Source organism: Lepisma saccharinum, chromosome 13, assembly GCF_977018435.1.
Source record: "Lepisma saccharinum chromosome 13, izLepSacc3.1, whole genome shotgun sequence".
Classification (NCBI taxonomy): domain Eukaryota; kingdom Metazoa; phylum Arthropoda; class Insecta; order Zygentoma; family Lepismatidae; genus Lepisma; species Lepisma saccharinum.
This window is the reverse complement of record NC_139241.1, coordinates 15,946,301-15,963,353: the sequence shown is the minus strand read 5'-3', so window position 1 is coordinate 15,963,353 and position 17,053 is coordinate 15,946,301. Positions and strand designations below refer to the sequence as shown.

At 40.4% G+C, this 17,053-nt stretch overlaps 5 non-coding genes across 5 annotated transcripts; all 5 read left to right on the top strand.

Moving 5' to 3' along the window:
* The first annotated feature begins 1,747 nt into the window (after positions 1 to 1,747).
* Positions 1,748 to 1,865, top strand: LOC145997694 (U5 spliceosomal RNA). Its single transcript, XR_014443090.1, has one exon. It is a non-coding gene; the product is annotated as a U5 spliceosomal RNA (small nuclear RNA).
* A 1,554-nt stretch (positions 1,866 to 3,419) lies between these two features.
* Positions 3,420 to 3,537, top strand: LOC145997824 (U5 spliceosomal RNA). The gene has a single exon (XR_014443213.1). It is a non-coding gene; the product is annotated as a U5 spliceosomal RNA (small nuclear RNA).
* Positions 3,538 to 5,090: 1,553 nt separating this feature from the next.
* On the top strand, positions 5,091 to 5,208 carry LOC145997592 (U5 spliceosomal RNA). The gene has a single exon (XR_014442993.1). It is a non-coding gene; the product is annotated as a U5 spliceosomal RNA (small nuclear RNA).
* A 7,929-nt stretch (positions 5,209 to 13,137) lies between these two features.
* LOC145997692 (U5 spliceosomal RNA) lies at positions 13,138 to 13,255 on the top strand. Its single transcript, XR_014443088.1, has one exon. It is a non-coding gene; the product is annotated as a U5 spliceosomal RNA (small nuclear RNA).
* Positions 13,256 to 16,277: 3,022 nt separating this feature from the next.
* On the top strand, positions 16,278 to 16,395 carry LOC145997774 (U5 spliceosomal RNA). Its single transcript, XR_014443166.1, has one exon. It is a non-coding gene; the product is annotated as a U5 spliceosomal RNA (small nuclear RNA).
* Positions 16,396 to 17,053: the final 658 nt, after the last annotated feature.

Sequence of the window (17,053 nt, the reverse complement as noted above, 5' to 3'; positions counted from 1 at the left end):
GTTCTCCTCAGCCACTCTCACAATATTAGCTGATGCAATATTGCATCAAAGCTGCAACACTCGGGAATTTCTGTAAATAGTGGCGCTGGGGAGAATAATGCAAAATCAATACTACCGTCTCGGGAATTGTACACACTGACACAGAGGGGAATTACTTGACATATAATATAAGAACTGAGAGGGTCACGGAGCAATTCTAGAGGAGCTCTGCATATTGCATTGTTTTAATATTAGATTGAACCTGGGATCCAATTAAACTTAAACTGGAAGTAAATATGTGTGTATATGGGTGTGTGTGTGCATCTTGGCCTAGTTTTAAGTGTGGCCAATTTTGACAAGTTTATGGACAAAAATTTGGCTGATGCAATTTTTGTAAGTATGAGCAAATCAATCTGAGGGGGCTCTTCCTTTCTGAGAAATTCCCGAGGGCATTTTTACAAAAATCTTGGATTAGAGGGGGTACTACACTTGAGCAAAAAGCTTATATGCTCATGTTGAGCTAGGTTTAAGTGTAAGCAAATCTGCTTGGGAGAGGCTCTTCCTTTCTGAGAAATTCCCGAGGGCATTTTTACAAAAATCTTGGATTAGAGGGGGTTCCACACTTGAGCAAAAAGCTTATATGCTCATGTTGAGCTAGTTTTAAGTGTAAACAAATCTGCTTGGGAGAGGCTCTTCCTTTCCGGTCCTGGTTATAGCATAAAATATACTACTCGAAACCGGCAGAATCCTGCCACTGAGAGTTCGAGTCATAGCACGACCAGGCGTCCACTACCCTTAGTAATGGTCGTCTTGCCTAATATTCCGCAATCTCGACAGATTTTTAAAATCGACGCAATCGGCCCATATTTGACCAGAGTGGAAAAATACCGCTCTCACCAGATCCTACAGTGCCACGCGTGCCAGCGGGTCGGGCACGGGCAGCGGCACTGCTTTACTACACCCCGCTGCGTCAAGTGTGCGGGGCCGCACAAGTTTGCTGATTGTCCCGAAAAGAAAATGGAATCACCACCTAAATGTGCCAATTGTGGCATGCAACACTATGCCAGCTATAGGGGTTGTCCCCTATTCAAACGGATCAAGGAAGAGGCACGGACCCAATCTCACCGCCAGCGTCCAGTTCCTGCGAGGCCCATTCGACAAGACGTTCCTGTGACGACGCCCGCCCGGGAATATCGTCCACGTCCTACCTCTAGACCGGCCAATCAGAAGCCAGACCCACGCAGGGGAGACCGACGTCCTCCAGCAGCGAGACAGACCACCAGCCAAGCTGAGAATTCGACACCAGATTCCCAGGTGGACCACGCATCTCTACTGGAACTACTCCGGTTATTGGCGCAGCCTGATGTCATTCCTGGACTGCTACAGCTCGTGCAGGGACTCCAAACTATCCGGAATGCACCGGATCGCTCGACTCGGCGAAGGGAAGTTAACCGACTCGTCGACTCTCTGGTACCCTAGGGTACCATGTGTTGTTTTGTGTTCGTCCATATTTAATGTTATACCTGTTTCCTGACCCTGTACACTCTCAACGAGTCAGCCTTGCCACAGTTGCGGGAGGGCTCGCTGGGGGTTTGCCATTGATGTAAAATAACGGTTCCCCCTTTCTTATGACTTCGCCATTTTAGTGCGGGGGAAAGGGGTAACCTAAATGTTCCCTTCCATTGTATTTGTATATTGAGATTGTTGTCAAATAAATTGGAAACTACTTAAAAATAATGCCCAGTCCATGACCATGACCACCTGGAAACAACTCTGGTTTCCCTTCATGCGCAAAAATCTTTCGCCTTTTACTAAAGATTTCCGTGGAGGGGAACAACAAACGGGTCTAATATTATTTTTTATAAAGGCTTGGTACAAACTGAGCCCGATTAGCAAACACAACGAAAACTGTAGGTGGAAATGTGTGCTCTTGATAATCTCTCACCTTCTGAAATTTGCAGGCAGGAGGATCTGTATGGGCGCTTGCTGCTAAATTTCCAAATGCTCTTGTCATTTCACAACGAAGCCGAACATGGAAATGACTTCACAGGGAGGATTGTATGGAAATAGAGTTAGCATGATCAAAACAAAGTGTTTTAAACAATATGTTTTCTCCGTTTAAAACATATTTCTTTGTTTATTTCAAATGTTTAAACAAAGCGTTTGAAACATTTTTCTTTTCAGATTTGTTTAAAACACATTTTGATACTTGACGTTTGATAGTTTGTGATTATTTGTGTGTTTTGTAACTACGCGTTTTCTTTAAATGAGTATCATTCTCTTTATTGTGCATTAGAATCTTCTCAGTGGTTCAAAATGTACATCAAATAACACACATATGGTGATGAATACCGTGGGCCACGTTTAAAATTCATGGCTATGATTTATGCAGATGTTTAAGATTTAGATCCATTCACGATGATAATTAATCAGAAGCTACCACTTGGACTCAGTGGGGCCTGGAAACTGTGGATTAGTTGGAGCTTCTCGAACAGCGTACAGGCGAGATTTAAGACTAACATAAATGTGTATTTTAAGAAGTTAGTCAAGCGTTTGCTTGTAATATGAACACAATCAATCCTTGGATGTTCTACAGATACATTATTTTTCATTATTCTTAAAAAAATGTCATCTTGGCATTTTGTTTAAAAGTTTTATTTTTTTTAAAAAAAAATATATCCTTTTCGACAAATCAACATTAAAAGCATGTTAAAACAAACAAAAGAACACAAATTTGCCAACCCTGTATGGAAGTAACATTGTGAAAAAGAAGTCGTTAGCGTATGATAGGAAATTTTGGAACACAAAATTCCTTTTACTTATTTCTTTCTCTCTAATTTACAATTGTCGAAATGTAACTTGCTTTGATGCCGAGAATTATTACGTTAAGTAATTTCCACGGAACTATCTTGTTTTATATTCATGGCTATTGCCCAATCTATACTAAATTTCGAGATTCCATCACTACATATATACGTGCAAGAATCGCATGACATTAAAGTGACCCGTCACAACCGAAATAACTGCGGTAATTTTCTTTCTTGCTTCGGTTTGGTTTCTTTACGAAACATTATTAAGCATGCCTGTGGGAGAAACCCGAAAGTGTAATCGTCTTGCATATGAGAACAGGTAAACTGAAAATTCTTTGTGAAATGGAATTTGTTGCCAAAGTACAAGTTCCCACTAGTTGATATGGCGGCCGAGAGATGGCAGAATTAGCTGTCGTTTTATCATTTGTGTACGTTGGTCCGTGCACATGACGCAAATTAGAAATCGGCACGGATTTATATCCTTATTCTCTCGTTTTAAGAAACGAAAATCACACAAAACATGGTTTTATGTTTCAACAAGTAAAACAGCAATTTCCTACGGAACCTACACGTTCCCATGAGCAGTGAATTGAACTGCAACATACTTAGGAAAAATTGGTGGCCTGGAAACAACTCTGGTATCCCTTCATACGCTAAAATCTTTCGCCTTTTACTAAAGACTTCCGTGGAGGGGAACAACAAACGAGTCTAATATTATTTTTTTTAAAGGCTTGGTACAAACTGAGCCCGATTAGCAAACACAACGAAAACTGTAGGTGGAAATATGTGCTCTTGATAATCTCTCACCTTCTGAAATTTGCAGGCAGGAGGATCTGTATGGGCGCTTGCTGCTAAATTTCCAAATGCTCTTGTCATTTCACAACGAAGCCGAACATGGAAATGACTTCACAGGGAGGATTGTATGGAAATAGAGTTAGCATGATCAAAACAAAGTGTTTTAAACAATATGTTTTCTCCGTTTAAAACATATTTCTTTGTTTATTTCAAATGTTTAAACAAACCGTTTGAAACAGGTTTCTTTTCAGATTTGTTTAAAACACATTTTGATACTTGACGTTTGATAGTTTGTGATTATTTGTGTGTTTTGTAACTACGCGTTTTCTTTAAATGAGTATCATTCTCTTTATTGTGCATTAGAATCTTCTCAGTGGTTCAAAATGTACATCAAATAACACACATATGGTGATGAATACCGTGGGCCACGTTTAAAATTCATGGCTATGATTTATGCAGATGTTTAAGATTTAGATCCATTCACGATGATAATTAATCAGAAGCTACCACTTGGACTCAGTGGGGCCTGGAAACTGTGGATTAGTTGGAGCTTCTCGAACAGAGTACAGGCGAGATTTAAGACTAACATAAATGTGTATTTTAAGAAGTTAGTCAAGCGTTTGCTTGTAATATGAACACAATCAATCCTTGGATGTTCTACAGATACATTATTTTTCATTATTCTTAAAAAAATGTCATCTTGGCATTTTGTTTAAAAGTTTTATTTTTTTAAAAAAAAATATATCCTTTTTTACAAATCAACATTAAAAGCATGTTAAAACAAACGAAAGAACAAAATTTGCCAACCCAGTATGGAAGTAACATTGTGAAAAAGAAGTCGTTAGCGTATGATAGGAAATTTTGGAACACAAAATTCCTTTTACTTATTTCTTTCTCTCTAATTTACAATTGTCGAAATGTAACTTGCTTTGATGCCGAGAATTATTACGTTAAGTAATTTCCACGGAACTATCTTGTTTTATATTCATGCCTATTGCCCAATCTATACTAAATTTCGAGATTCCATCACTACATATATACGTGCAAGAATCGCATGACATGAAAGTGACCCGTCACAACTGAAATAACTGCGGTAATTTTCTTTCTTGCTTCGGTTTGGTTTTCTTACGAAACATTATTAAGCATGCCTGTGGGAGAAACCCGAAAGTGTAATCGTGTTGCATATGAGAACAGGTAAACTGAAAATTCTTCGTGAAATGAAATTTGTTGCCAAAGCACAAGTTCCCACTAGTTGAAATGGTGGCCGAGAGATGGCAGAATTTGCTGTCGGTTTATCATTTGTGTACGTTGGTCCGTGCTCATGACGCAAATTAGAAATCGGTACGGATTTATATCCTTATTCTCTCGTTTTAAGAAACTAAAATCACACAAAACGAGGTTTTATGTTTCAACAAGTAAAACACCAATTTCCTACGGAACCTACACGTTCCCATGAGCAGTGAATTGAACTGCAACATAGGCTAGGAAAAATTGGTGGCCTGGAAACAACTCTGGTTTCCCTTCATACGCAAAAATCTTTCGCCTTTTACTAAAGATTTCCGTGGAGGGGAACAACAAACGAGTCTAATATTATTTTTTATAAAGGCTTGGTACAAACTGAGCCCGATTAGCAAACACAACGAAAACTGTAGGTGGAATTGTGTGCTCTTGCTCAGCTTGATAATCACTCACCTTCTGAAATTTGCAGGCAGGAGGATCTGTATGGGCGCTTGCTGCTAAATTTCCAAATGCTCTTGTCATTTCACAACGATGCCGAACATGGAAATGACTTCACAGGGAGGATTGTATGGAAACAGTGTTAGCATGATCAAAACAAAGTGTTTTAAACAATATGTTTTCTCCGTTTAAAACATATTTCTTTGTTTATTTCAAATGTTTAAACAAAGCGTTTGAAACATGTTTCTTTTCAGATTTGTTTAAAACACATTTTGATACTTGACGTTTGATAGTTTGTGATTATTTGTGTGTTTTGTAACTACGCGTTTTCTTTAAATGAGTATCATTTTCTTCATTGTGCATTAGAATCTTCTCAGTGGTTCAAAATGTACATCAAATAACACACATATGGTGATGAATACCGTGGGCCACGTTTAAAATTCATGGCTATGATTTATGCAGATGTTTAAGATTTAGATCCATTCACGATGATAATTAATCAGAAGCTACCACTTGGACTCAGTGGGGCCTGGAAACTGTGGATTAGTTGGAGCTTCTCGAACAGCGTACAGGCGAGATTTAAGACTAACATAAATGTGTATTTTAAGAAGTTAGTCAAGCGTTTGCTTGTAATATGAACACAATCAATCCTTGGATGTTCTTCAGATACATTATTTTTCATTATTCTTAAAAAAATGTCATCTTGGCATTTTGTTTAAAAGTTTTATTTTTTTAAAAAAAATATATCCTTTTCGACAAATCAACATTAAAAGCATGTTAAAACAAACAAAAGAACACAAATTTGCCAACCCTGTATGGAAGTAACATTGTGAAAAAGAAGTCGTTAGCGTATGATAGGAAATTTTGGAACACAAAATTCCTTTTACTTATTTCTTTCTCTCTAATTTACAATTGTCGAAATGTAACTTGCTTTGATGCCGAGAATTATTACGTTAAGTAATTTCCACGGAACTATCTTGTTTTATATTCATGGCTATTGCCCAATCTATACTAAATTTCGAGATTCCATCACTACATATATACGTGCAAGAATCGCACGACATCAAAGTGACCCGTCACAACCGAAATAATTGCGGTAATTTTCTTTCTTGCTTCGGTTTGGTTTCTTTAGGAAACATTATTAAGCATGCCTGTGGGAGAAACCCGAAAGTGTAATCGTGTTGCATATGAGAACATCTAAACTGAAAATTCTTCGTGAAATGGAATTTGTTGCCAAAGTACAAGTTCCCACTAGTTGAAATGGTGGCCGAGAGATGGCAGAATTTGCTGTCGGTTTATCATTTGTGTACGTTGGTCCGTGCACATGACGCAAATTAGAAATCGGCACGGATTTATATCCTTATTCTCTCCTTTTAAGAAACGAAAATCACACAAAACGAGGTTTTATGTTTCAACAAGTAAAACAGCAATTTCTTACGGAACCTACACGTTCCCATGAGCAGTGAATTGAACTGCAACATAGGCTAGGAAAAATTTTTGGACTGGAAACACACGTCAGTGCGTCGAGAGAAAACCCCCTTGGAACATTCGCTGTGACTGTAATTTCAGTACGTTTGGAACGGACGACTGGAGGTAATTGCAGTCTACACAGTGGTTTGGTGTTTCCGAGGTACATTGTTGAACGCCTTGCTGCGAAGGGATATAGCTCGAACGACACTTTTCAGGTGGCCGCAACTAGGTTGTAGCCCCAAACATTCACCGGTGGAGCTCTGGTCACAGTACCAATCCTTTCTTTCTTTCGTTGGCTCTGGTTTCTGTCCTCGTTTCTCATTGGCTGTTTGGTTCTAAAATCTTGTTTGGTAAGTGTCTGTTCCGAGACTTTGACTCTGACTCTCTCCATCACGTGCAAAGTGCAGCTTCCACACTCACTCGCCGATTTGCAAAGTAGTGCAAGGGAAGCGATGCATAAAGGGCTCCCCCAACAAGTTGGGGGTACTGTCCCTCGAGATGTCAGAGCCAGAGGCCGGAACAAGCTAGAAAATCCAAATTCCCGAAGCTCTTCCATGGATTCCCGCGATCGATCTAGGTCACCACTTGCCAACAAAAAGCAGAAACTTCCAGAGAGAACAGACTCCAGACAGAACAAAACCGACGTAAACACACAGACACCAGTGTTGTACAATTTCCTTCTTTCGAACTACGACACCAAATACAAGACGCCAAAACATATCCTAAATCAAATCCTAAAATATGTGCCAAGAGCTTCAGTTAATGAAATAGTCTTCACCAGGAACGGAATACTTATAAAATCTACTGACCCACATTTCTCCACCATTATCAGAGACAAGGCCTCCTACCAAATTTTTGGTACAAATGCCAATATGAAGCCACTAACCTCTACACGTCCAAAGCAACCTCCTCCGCCTAAACGAGCACCAATGCTATCAGTGGTGATTCGGGGTGTTCCCCCTGAATACACCGACACAGAAATCGCTGAAGAAATTCAGGCAGAAGGTCACACCATCCACAAGTGCATGAGAATCCGAAATGACAACGGACCAACCTATATGGTTCGAATACTGACAGTAGATAAAGATACCGTGGACGAACTATTGCACAATGGAGCCTATATATATTGTCGAAAGCACAGAGTCGAACCTTCCAGGACGTCAACACCACTGCCCGTGCGTTGTGAACGTTGTCAAACATACAATCAGCACACTACAACCAACTGTCCAAATTCAGCAATCTGTGGATACTGTTCTGGGCCACATTCTACCAACACTTGTACAAACATCCAGAATCCGCCTAAATGCAACACATGCTCTGAAGGACATCCTACTTACAGCTATAAATGCCAAGCCAAACCTAACCCAGAACCAAAATCACCCTGAGCTTGTTGTTCCCATCCGAACTATAGATAGCTCAACCAAACCGGCAAATTCACTAATGGACCCAATCACTGTGGAAGATCTGCTACGATTCTTTACTATTACAACTCAAAACATCCAGCCATTTCTACGCACACATATTCTGGACCAAGTCATACTCGCTGCAAAAACACTTTTCAAACTGCAGTTACACGCTACGTATACGGGACCACATGTCCATTTCAATATCAACCCTCTTGAAAACACAAGTACATCCTAAAACAGTTTTCAGACTCTTCATAACAATCATGGGCTATTATTTTCTCTTCTTAAATATTCGCTCTTTAACAAAACACAAAAGCTTATTTGAGACTGTCTTGCAGGAAAAGAATATATCAGCTTTCGCCCTCAACGAAACATTCCTAACGCCAAAACTCAAACCCAAGATCAGCGGATATACTCTGATTCGACATGATGGGCCAACGGAAGCTCAACGTGCAAATGGAGGGACTGCAATTGGCTTTCGAAAATCATATCCGCACAGAGAACACACATTACCACCGCATTTCAACTTGCCGGAATACAGCATAGCAACAATATATCTGAGGCACAGAAGCATTACCCTAGCAACCATCTATCTCTGGCCTGGACATCCTATACCATACAACTTTATCAACTATATCGAAAACAGCTACAAGCATTACATAATCATGGCCGACATAAATCTACATAGTCGACCACAAGCAGAAAAGCGACAATTTCACCAAACTATAGACAGCTGCCAAAATTGCCATTTCCACCAACTTCCGAAACCATCTAGACCAATCAGCAGTACTTCTCCAGATGTTGTACTTACATCGACTTCCCTCCTTACAAATAGCAAAGTGGATGTACTTGAACCCATTGGTAGCGATCACGCACCTATAATCTTTACAGTTGACGCACCTGCACCAACTCCTCACAAACCCTTTCTCATAACAAGGTACTCCTACGATCAAGCAGACTGGGAAAAATATCGTAATGCAATCGAAAACACTGTGCAAAACGCAGATACGCCAACAAACGATAGGGATCTGGATGATGTAGTCCCATTTCTCACTTCTGCCTTAACCGAAGCTGCGAAAAATACCATCCCACTTCAAACCATCAATCTATATAAACCAAAATTACCGCCGAACTATCTAAAACTGATTTCAGCCTCCAGGCGTGCCTTCCGAGAGTATGCTGTAACAAGAAATCCTGAAGCGTTACGGCATCATAGACAACTCCTCCGAACGGTACAAAACTATATCATTGCATATAAAAGAAGGAATTGGATAAAAACGTGCAATACACTGGCTGATACATCACATCCATCCAAATACTGGCAACAATTTAACAAACTCACAGGGAAAAGGTCAAGAACTACATATCCCATTATAGTCGATGGGAAATCCGTAGACGACGACCAAGAGAAAGCAAACGTCTTTGCACACCACTTTCAAGGTATCTTTACACCACAAACTGAACCATTACACAAAACAACCCAATCACGTACAGTACAACGTGTCTCAAACCCACATAACCGAGCTCTCAAACCTAACAATGACCATAGTATGGATGAAAATGAACCTCTAACCTCACCTATAACACCAGAAGACATAGAATGCGCCATATCTCGGAAAAGAAACACTGCTCCAGGCTTCGACTCGGTAACCTACCGACTCGTCAGAGAGGCTCCAAGAACCTTTCTGCTCATCCTGGCCACCATATATACCTATATACTACGAACAGGCTACTTCCCGACAGAATGGAAAGTTTCCAAAATGCTGCTGTTCGCCAAACCCGGGAAACCTGTTCGCGAAGTATCCTCTTACAGACCAATACAGCTCACATCGACCCTCAGCAAAATCTTTGAAAAAGTACTTGTACGCAGATTGCACCAACACCTTTCATCCAAGAAGCTCCTACCCGCACATCAAGCAGGCTTCCGACCATCTATCAGCCTCAACGACCAACTTCTGAGATTGATAACAACTATAACAAACCACTATAACAAGTCCTTGCCATCGTGTCTTCTTTTATTCGATCTCGAAAAGGCGTTTGACAAAGTATGGCATTCGGGATTAATATATAAACTCCACAAATTCCAGCTCCTCAATGCTACATTCGCCTTATCCATTCGTTCCTGGCAGGCCGCATGGCATACATCTCTCTGAACTCGGCAACATCCTATCCCATCTTCTTGCACACAGGAGTCCCACAGGGGTCTGTTTTGTCACCGCTATTATATTTAATGTATGTAACAGATATGCCGACCATGGATACCAGCACACACGTATTCCAATTTGCAGATGACACTGCTTTCCTAGCTCTTGGGAAAACAGTTCAATCCATTAATAAAACACTCCAAAAGGCCGTAGACTCCTTTATTCGCTGGTGCAACCAATGGAAACTATCAATAAACTCTTCAAAAACTCAGGCAGTAGTTTTCCTACCTCCCCACTGTCGCTCCAAAGTACACCGAAACCCCAAACTCTTGGAGATTAAAATAGAGGGGAGACGCATCTTACCTTCAAAACACGTAACATACCTTGGGGTTACCATAGATGAAAAACTGACCGGGCGCCCACACTTAGAAAGGATAAAGAAGAAGGTAAAGAACCGCCTAAACCTATTATGGAAACTGGTGGGTACATCTTGGGGATTACACCCGACAACAGTCCTAACCACCTACAAAATGTTCTTGCGCCCAGCCATCACTCACGGGCATATTGCTTGGATTGACGCTTCTGCCTCCTTCTACGACCAACTGGAAATCTTTGAACGGCACGCATTTAGATTGGCTTTCCGGATTAAATTACCTTATCCCACAGCACTACTGTATGACAGAATTTCCTTCCCGACTATTCTGTATCACGTCGAGAGCCTTCGCCAACGATACATAAACAAAGCCATGATATCCGAAAACCCAGTATTCTGGAATACCATTCATCTTGATATCCGACATGATGCAGCACCTACACATATTTATACGCCATTACAACACCTGCTCACCATGTATTCATGTTATCTAGATGATCTAGACCCACAGAAACACGAATACGATATATATCATCCATCGCAGTTATCATGCCATATTTATCCCACCACTACAGCCTAAGCAGTACCCACAATACTCCGACTCCAAATATCGAAATCCATATTTACAATCTTCTCAACCACGCCCAAAAGTAAGATAACACATACGAATCACCAATCTTAATAAGAAAAAATATTCTGCAATATAAAAAAGCACTTAGACCATCCAAAATGATGAAAGACACATAACTCACAATGAAATCACTTACCGAAGTGAGGGCATAACCCTCTCAACGGGTTAACACTAGCAAAAAAAAAAAAAAAAAAAAAAGACTGGAAACAGACAGCCAAACATCCCCCAGAGATGCCGAGGAGTAAAGACCTCGGACGCTCACATACGCCGTGGTAGAAGAGGGAATATACGATGTCGAACGCCCCAGTCATGGATCAGGGGAAACGACCGAAGAGAGCCCGCAAAGAACGACTTCACAACGCCTCAGAGGGGGATGCAGCTACCAGTAGCGAGCCCGATAGCGACCGACAGACCGTGTCGCAACATAGCGGTCCGCCTAGCAGCATGACTAGAGGTAACGCTCCAGTTATCTCGCCGCCCAAAAAGACACGCAGGCCCCCCTGCATAACCATCTTTAATACGACCAGCGCAGAGATATCTAATATGCTCCGTGCGCTCACCGATAACGGTTGTAACTACCGCTATACTCGAGGGAGCTGTAGAGTCACCGCCCGCGACCAGAAGACATTCACGCAAGTATGTGAATTCCTTCGCGAACAACATATTGGATTCGCTTATGGATCATCCGCCGCGGAGAAACTGAAGGTTGTCCTCCGAGACCTCCCGCTAGACATCGATTTCACGAAAACTCAAGCATTTTTGACGCAAACACTTGGAGTTCCTATCCATAGTGTTAGCAGACTTCATACCAGAGACCGAAACCGGCAGAATCCTGCCACTGAGAGTTCGAGTCATTGCACGACCAGGCGTCCACTACCCTTAGTAATGGTCGTCTTGCTTAATATTCCGCAATCTCGACAGATTTTTAAAATCGACGCAATCGGCCCATATTTGACCAGAGTGGAAAAATACCGCTCTCACCAGATCCTACAGTGCCACGCGTGCCAGCGGGTCGGGCACGGGCAGCGGCACTGCTTTACTACACCCCGCTGCGTCAAGTGTGCGGGGCCGCACAAGTTTGCTGATTGTCCCGAAAAGAAAATGGAATCACCACCTAAATGTGCCAATTGTGGCATGCAACACTATGCCAGCTATAGGGGTTGTCCCCTATTCAAACGGATCAAGGAAGAGGCACGGACCCAATCTCACCGCCAGCGTCCAGTTCCTGCGAGGCCCATTCGACAAGACGTTCCTGTGACGACGCCCGCCCGGGAATATCGTCCACGTCCTACCTCTAGACCGGCCAATCAGAAGCCAGACCCACGCAGGGGAGACCGACGTCCTCCAGCAGCGAGACAGACCACCAGCCAAGCTGAGAATTCGACACCAGATTCCCAGGTGGACCACGCATCTCTACTGGAACTACTCCGGTTATTGGCGCAGCCTGATGTCATTCCTGGACTGCTACAGCTCGTGCAGGGACTCCAAACTATCCGGAATGCACCGGATCGCTCGACTCGGCGAAGGGAAGTTAACCGACTCGTCGACTCTCTGGTACCCTAGGGTACCATGTGTTGTTTTGTGTTCGTCCATATTTAATGTTATACCTGTTTCCTGACCCTGTACACTCTCAACGAGTCAGCCTTGCCACAGTTGCGGGAGGGCTCGCTGGGGGTTTGCCATTGATGTAAAATAACGGTTCCCCCTTTCTTATGACTTCGCCATTTTAGTGCGGGGGAAAGGGGTAACCTAAATGTTCCCTTCCATTGTATTTGTATATTGAGATTGTTGTCAAATAAATTGGAAACTACTTAAAAATAATGCCCAGTCCATGACCATGACCACCTGGAAACAACTCTGGTTTCCCTTCATGCGCAAAAATCTTTCGCCTTTTACTAAAGATTTCCGTGGAGGGGAACAACAAACGGGTCTAATATTATTTTTTATAAAGGCTTGGTACAAACTGAGCCCGATTAGCAAACACAACGAAAACTGTAGGTGGAAATGTGTGCTCTTGCTCAGCTTGATAATCTCTCACCTTCTGAAATTTGCAGGCAGGAGGATCTGTATGGGCGCTTGCTGCTAAATTTCCAAATGCTCTTGTCATTTCACAACGAAGCCGAACATGGAAATGACTTCACAGGGAGGATTGTATGGAAATAGAGTTAGCATGATCAAAACAAAGTGTTTTAACCAATATGTTTTCTCCGTTTAAAACATATTTCTTTGTTTATTTCAAATGTTTAAACAAACCGTTTGAAACAGGTTTCTTTTCAGATTTGTTTAAAACACATTTTGATACTTGACGTTTGATAGTTTGTGATTATTTGTGTGTTTTGTAACTACGCGTTTTCTTTAAATGAGTATCATTCTCTTTATTGTGCATTAGAATCTTCTCAGTGGTTCAAAATGTACATCAAATAACACACATATGGTGATGAATAAGGTGGGCCACGTTTAAAATTCATGGCTATGATTTATGCAGATGTTTAAGATTTAGATCCATTCACGATGATAATTAATCAGAAGCTACCACTTGGACTCAGTGGGGCCTGGAAACTGTGGATTAGTTGGAGCTTCTCGAACAGAGTACAGGCGAGATTTAAGACTAACATAAATGTGTATTTTAAGAAGTTAGGCAAGCGATTGCTTGTAATATGAACACAATCAATCCTTGGATGTTCTACAGATACATTATTTTTCATTATTCTTAAAAAAATGTCATCTTGGCATTTTGTTTAAAAGTTTTATTTTTTTTAAAAAAAATATATCCTTTTCGACAAATCAACATTAAAAGCATGTTAAAACAAACAAAAGAATATAACACCATTAAGCCTTGTTTCCATGATTATGAAAAACTAAATATGCTGACCAAGGCAGTAATTTATTTTATTAAAAACATAAACTAAACGTAACGTTTCAACCTTCTAGCAAGGTCTTCTTCAGACTCTGTATCAAGTACAAAAGTAACAAGATACAAAAACAGGGCCTTATATATACACAAACATTACTCCCTCCAGACTATTTAGAAAGTTGTTTGGAACTTTCTAGAAGGTGACTTTCACTTTCACCAACTTTACTTTCACCTCAAAGGCTAAACTCAATTACTTCCATATAGAATGTGGTTGGACTTTTAATCTCATGATCTTTTCCCTTCATTTTTCTTCCTTCTCCTCTCCTCTTTCTCTCTTGTCCTTTCCACTCTTTCTAACATCTTCTTCCATTCTTTGTTTAACTTCAGTCCCCCATTCCAGTTCATTGTGTCTTCTTCACCTTTCTTCTCTATTTCCTTGGCTTCCTTCCATTTTCTCACTAGCATTCTCTTCTCCCTTCCTATCTGCTTAGCCTCATCCCACTCTATGTCATGTCCTGTATCTCTCGTGTGTTTAAATATTGCATTTCTCTCTCTCTTAAGTCGTACATCATCCCTATGTTGTTTTAACCTGTCTTTCAGCCTTTTCTTAGTTTCTCCTATGTACACACTCTGACATTCTTTACATTTCACTTCGTAGATAATCCCTTCCTCTTCCTCTTCTCTGTTTTCCTTATTCTTGTTAGCATTCCTCGCTATTCCTAAGATGCTTCTCCCTCCCTTCCTGTAAGTTTTAATTCCCGCTTTCCTAAGCACTTTGCATATCTTTTCTGTGGTCTTCCCCATACTCCTTATTCCAAACCTTCTCTCTCTTTCTTTCTCTTCCAATTCTTCCCTGCCCGTTTTCTTCCTCCTTCTGTTTATGTCCAGTCTATCCTGCTTCTCATAGCCATTCTTTTCCAGCTGTTTCCATAGGCTATTTATTTTGCCTTCTTTTTCACATTCTTTCATGCATATTTTCTTGATTCTGTCCTCCATATTCCTTATAAAATTTATTTTTGTCACCTCACTTACATCACTTCTTTTGTGGCAGAATACCCCTGCTGCACACTTCTTCTGATGCCAAGCGGTTTCAAGGAAGAAAAATGAAGGGAAAAGATCATGAGATTAAAAGTCCAACCACATTCTATATGGAAGTAATTGAGTTTAGCCTTTGAGGTGAAAGTAAAGTTGGTGAAAGTGAAAGTCACCTTCTAGAAAGTTCCAAACAACTTTCTAAATAGTCTGGAGGGAGTAATGTTTGTGTATATATAAGGCCCTGTTTTTGTATCTTGTTACTTTTGTACTTGATACAGAGTCTGAAGAAGACCTTGCTAGAAGGTTGAAACGTTACGTTTAGTTTATGTTTTTTAATAAAATAAATTACTGCCTTGGTCAGCATATTTAGTTTTTCACAAACAAAAGAACACAAATTTGCCAACCCTGTATGGAAGTAACATGGTGAAAAAGAAGTCGTTAGCGTATGATAGGAAATTTAGGAACACAAAATTCATTTTACTTATTTCTTTCTCTCTAATTTACAATTGTCGAAATGTAACTTGCTTTGATGCCGAGAATTATTACGTTAAGTAATTTCCACGGAACTATCTTGTTTTATATTCATGCCTATTGCCCAATCTATAGTAAATTTCGAGATTCCATCACTACATATATACGTGCAAGAATCGCATGACATTAAAGTGACCCGTCACAACCGAAATAACTGCGGTAATTTTCTTTCTTGCTTCGGTTTGGTTTCTTTACGAAACATTATTAAGCATGCCTGTGGGAGAAACCCGAAAGTGTAATCGTGTTGCATATGAGAACAGGTAAACTGAAAATTCTTCGTGAAATGGAATTTGTTGCCAAAGTACAAGTTCCCACTAGTTGATATGGTGGCCGAGAGATGGCAGAATTTGCTGTCGGTTTATCATTTGTGTACGTTGGTCCGTGCACATGACGCAAATTAGAAATCGGCACGGATTTATATCCTTATTCTCTCGTTTTAAGAAACGAAAATCACACAAAACGAGGTTTTATGTTTCAACAAGTAAAACAGCAATTTCCTACGGAACCTACACGTTCCCATGAGCAGTGAATTGAACTGCAACATAGGCTAGGAAAAATTGGTGGCCTGGAAACAACTCTGGTTTCCGTTCATAAGCAAAAATCTTTCGCCTTTTACTAAAGATTTCCGTGGAGGGGAACAACAAACGAGTCTAATATTATTTTTTATAAAGGCTTGGTACAAACTGAGCCCGATTAGCAAACACAACGAAAACTGTAGGTGGAAATGTGTGCTCTTGATAATCTCTCACCTTCTGAAATTTGCAGGCAAGAGGATCTGTATGGGCGCTTGCTGCTAAATTTCCAAATGCTCTTGTCATTTCACAACGAAGCCGAACATGGAAATGACTTCACAGGGAGGATTGTATGGAAACAGAGTTAGCATGATCAAAACAAAGTGTTTTAAACAATATGTTTTCTCCGTTTAAAACATATTTCTTTGTTTATTTCAAATGTTTAAACAAAGCGTTTGAAACATTTCTCTTTTCAGATTTGTTTAAAACACATTTTGATACTTGACGTTTGATAGTTTGTGATTATTTGTGTGTTTTGTAACTACGCGTTTTCTTTAACCCTCGGATGCATGTCACTTTTTTTTACAACTTTACATATGTGTGGTCATTTTGACCCCAATGCAATTATGCATTGAAATAAGTACGACAGAGTAAATAGTTTAGCTAATATGGTTTATGGATCAATAATTTCTCTGAATATAACATAGGAAACAATTATCATTTTATTATTATTATTTAAGCCCCCCCAAGAAAATAACAATGTATTGACAATTCACTGTTCTACATATTAATGGTAGTTATACTTCGCTCGCAATTATCAGAACTTCAGTTGACAT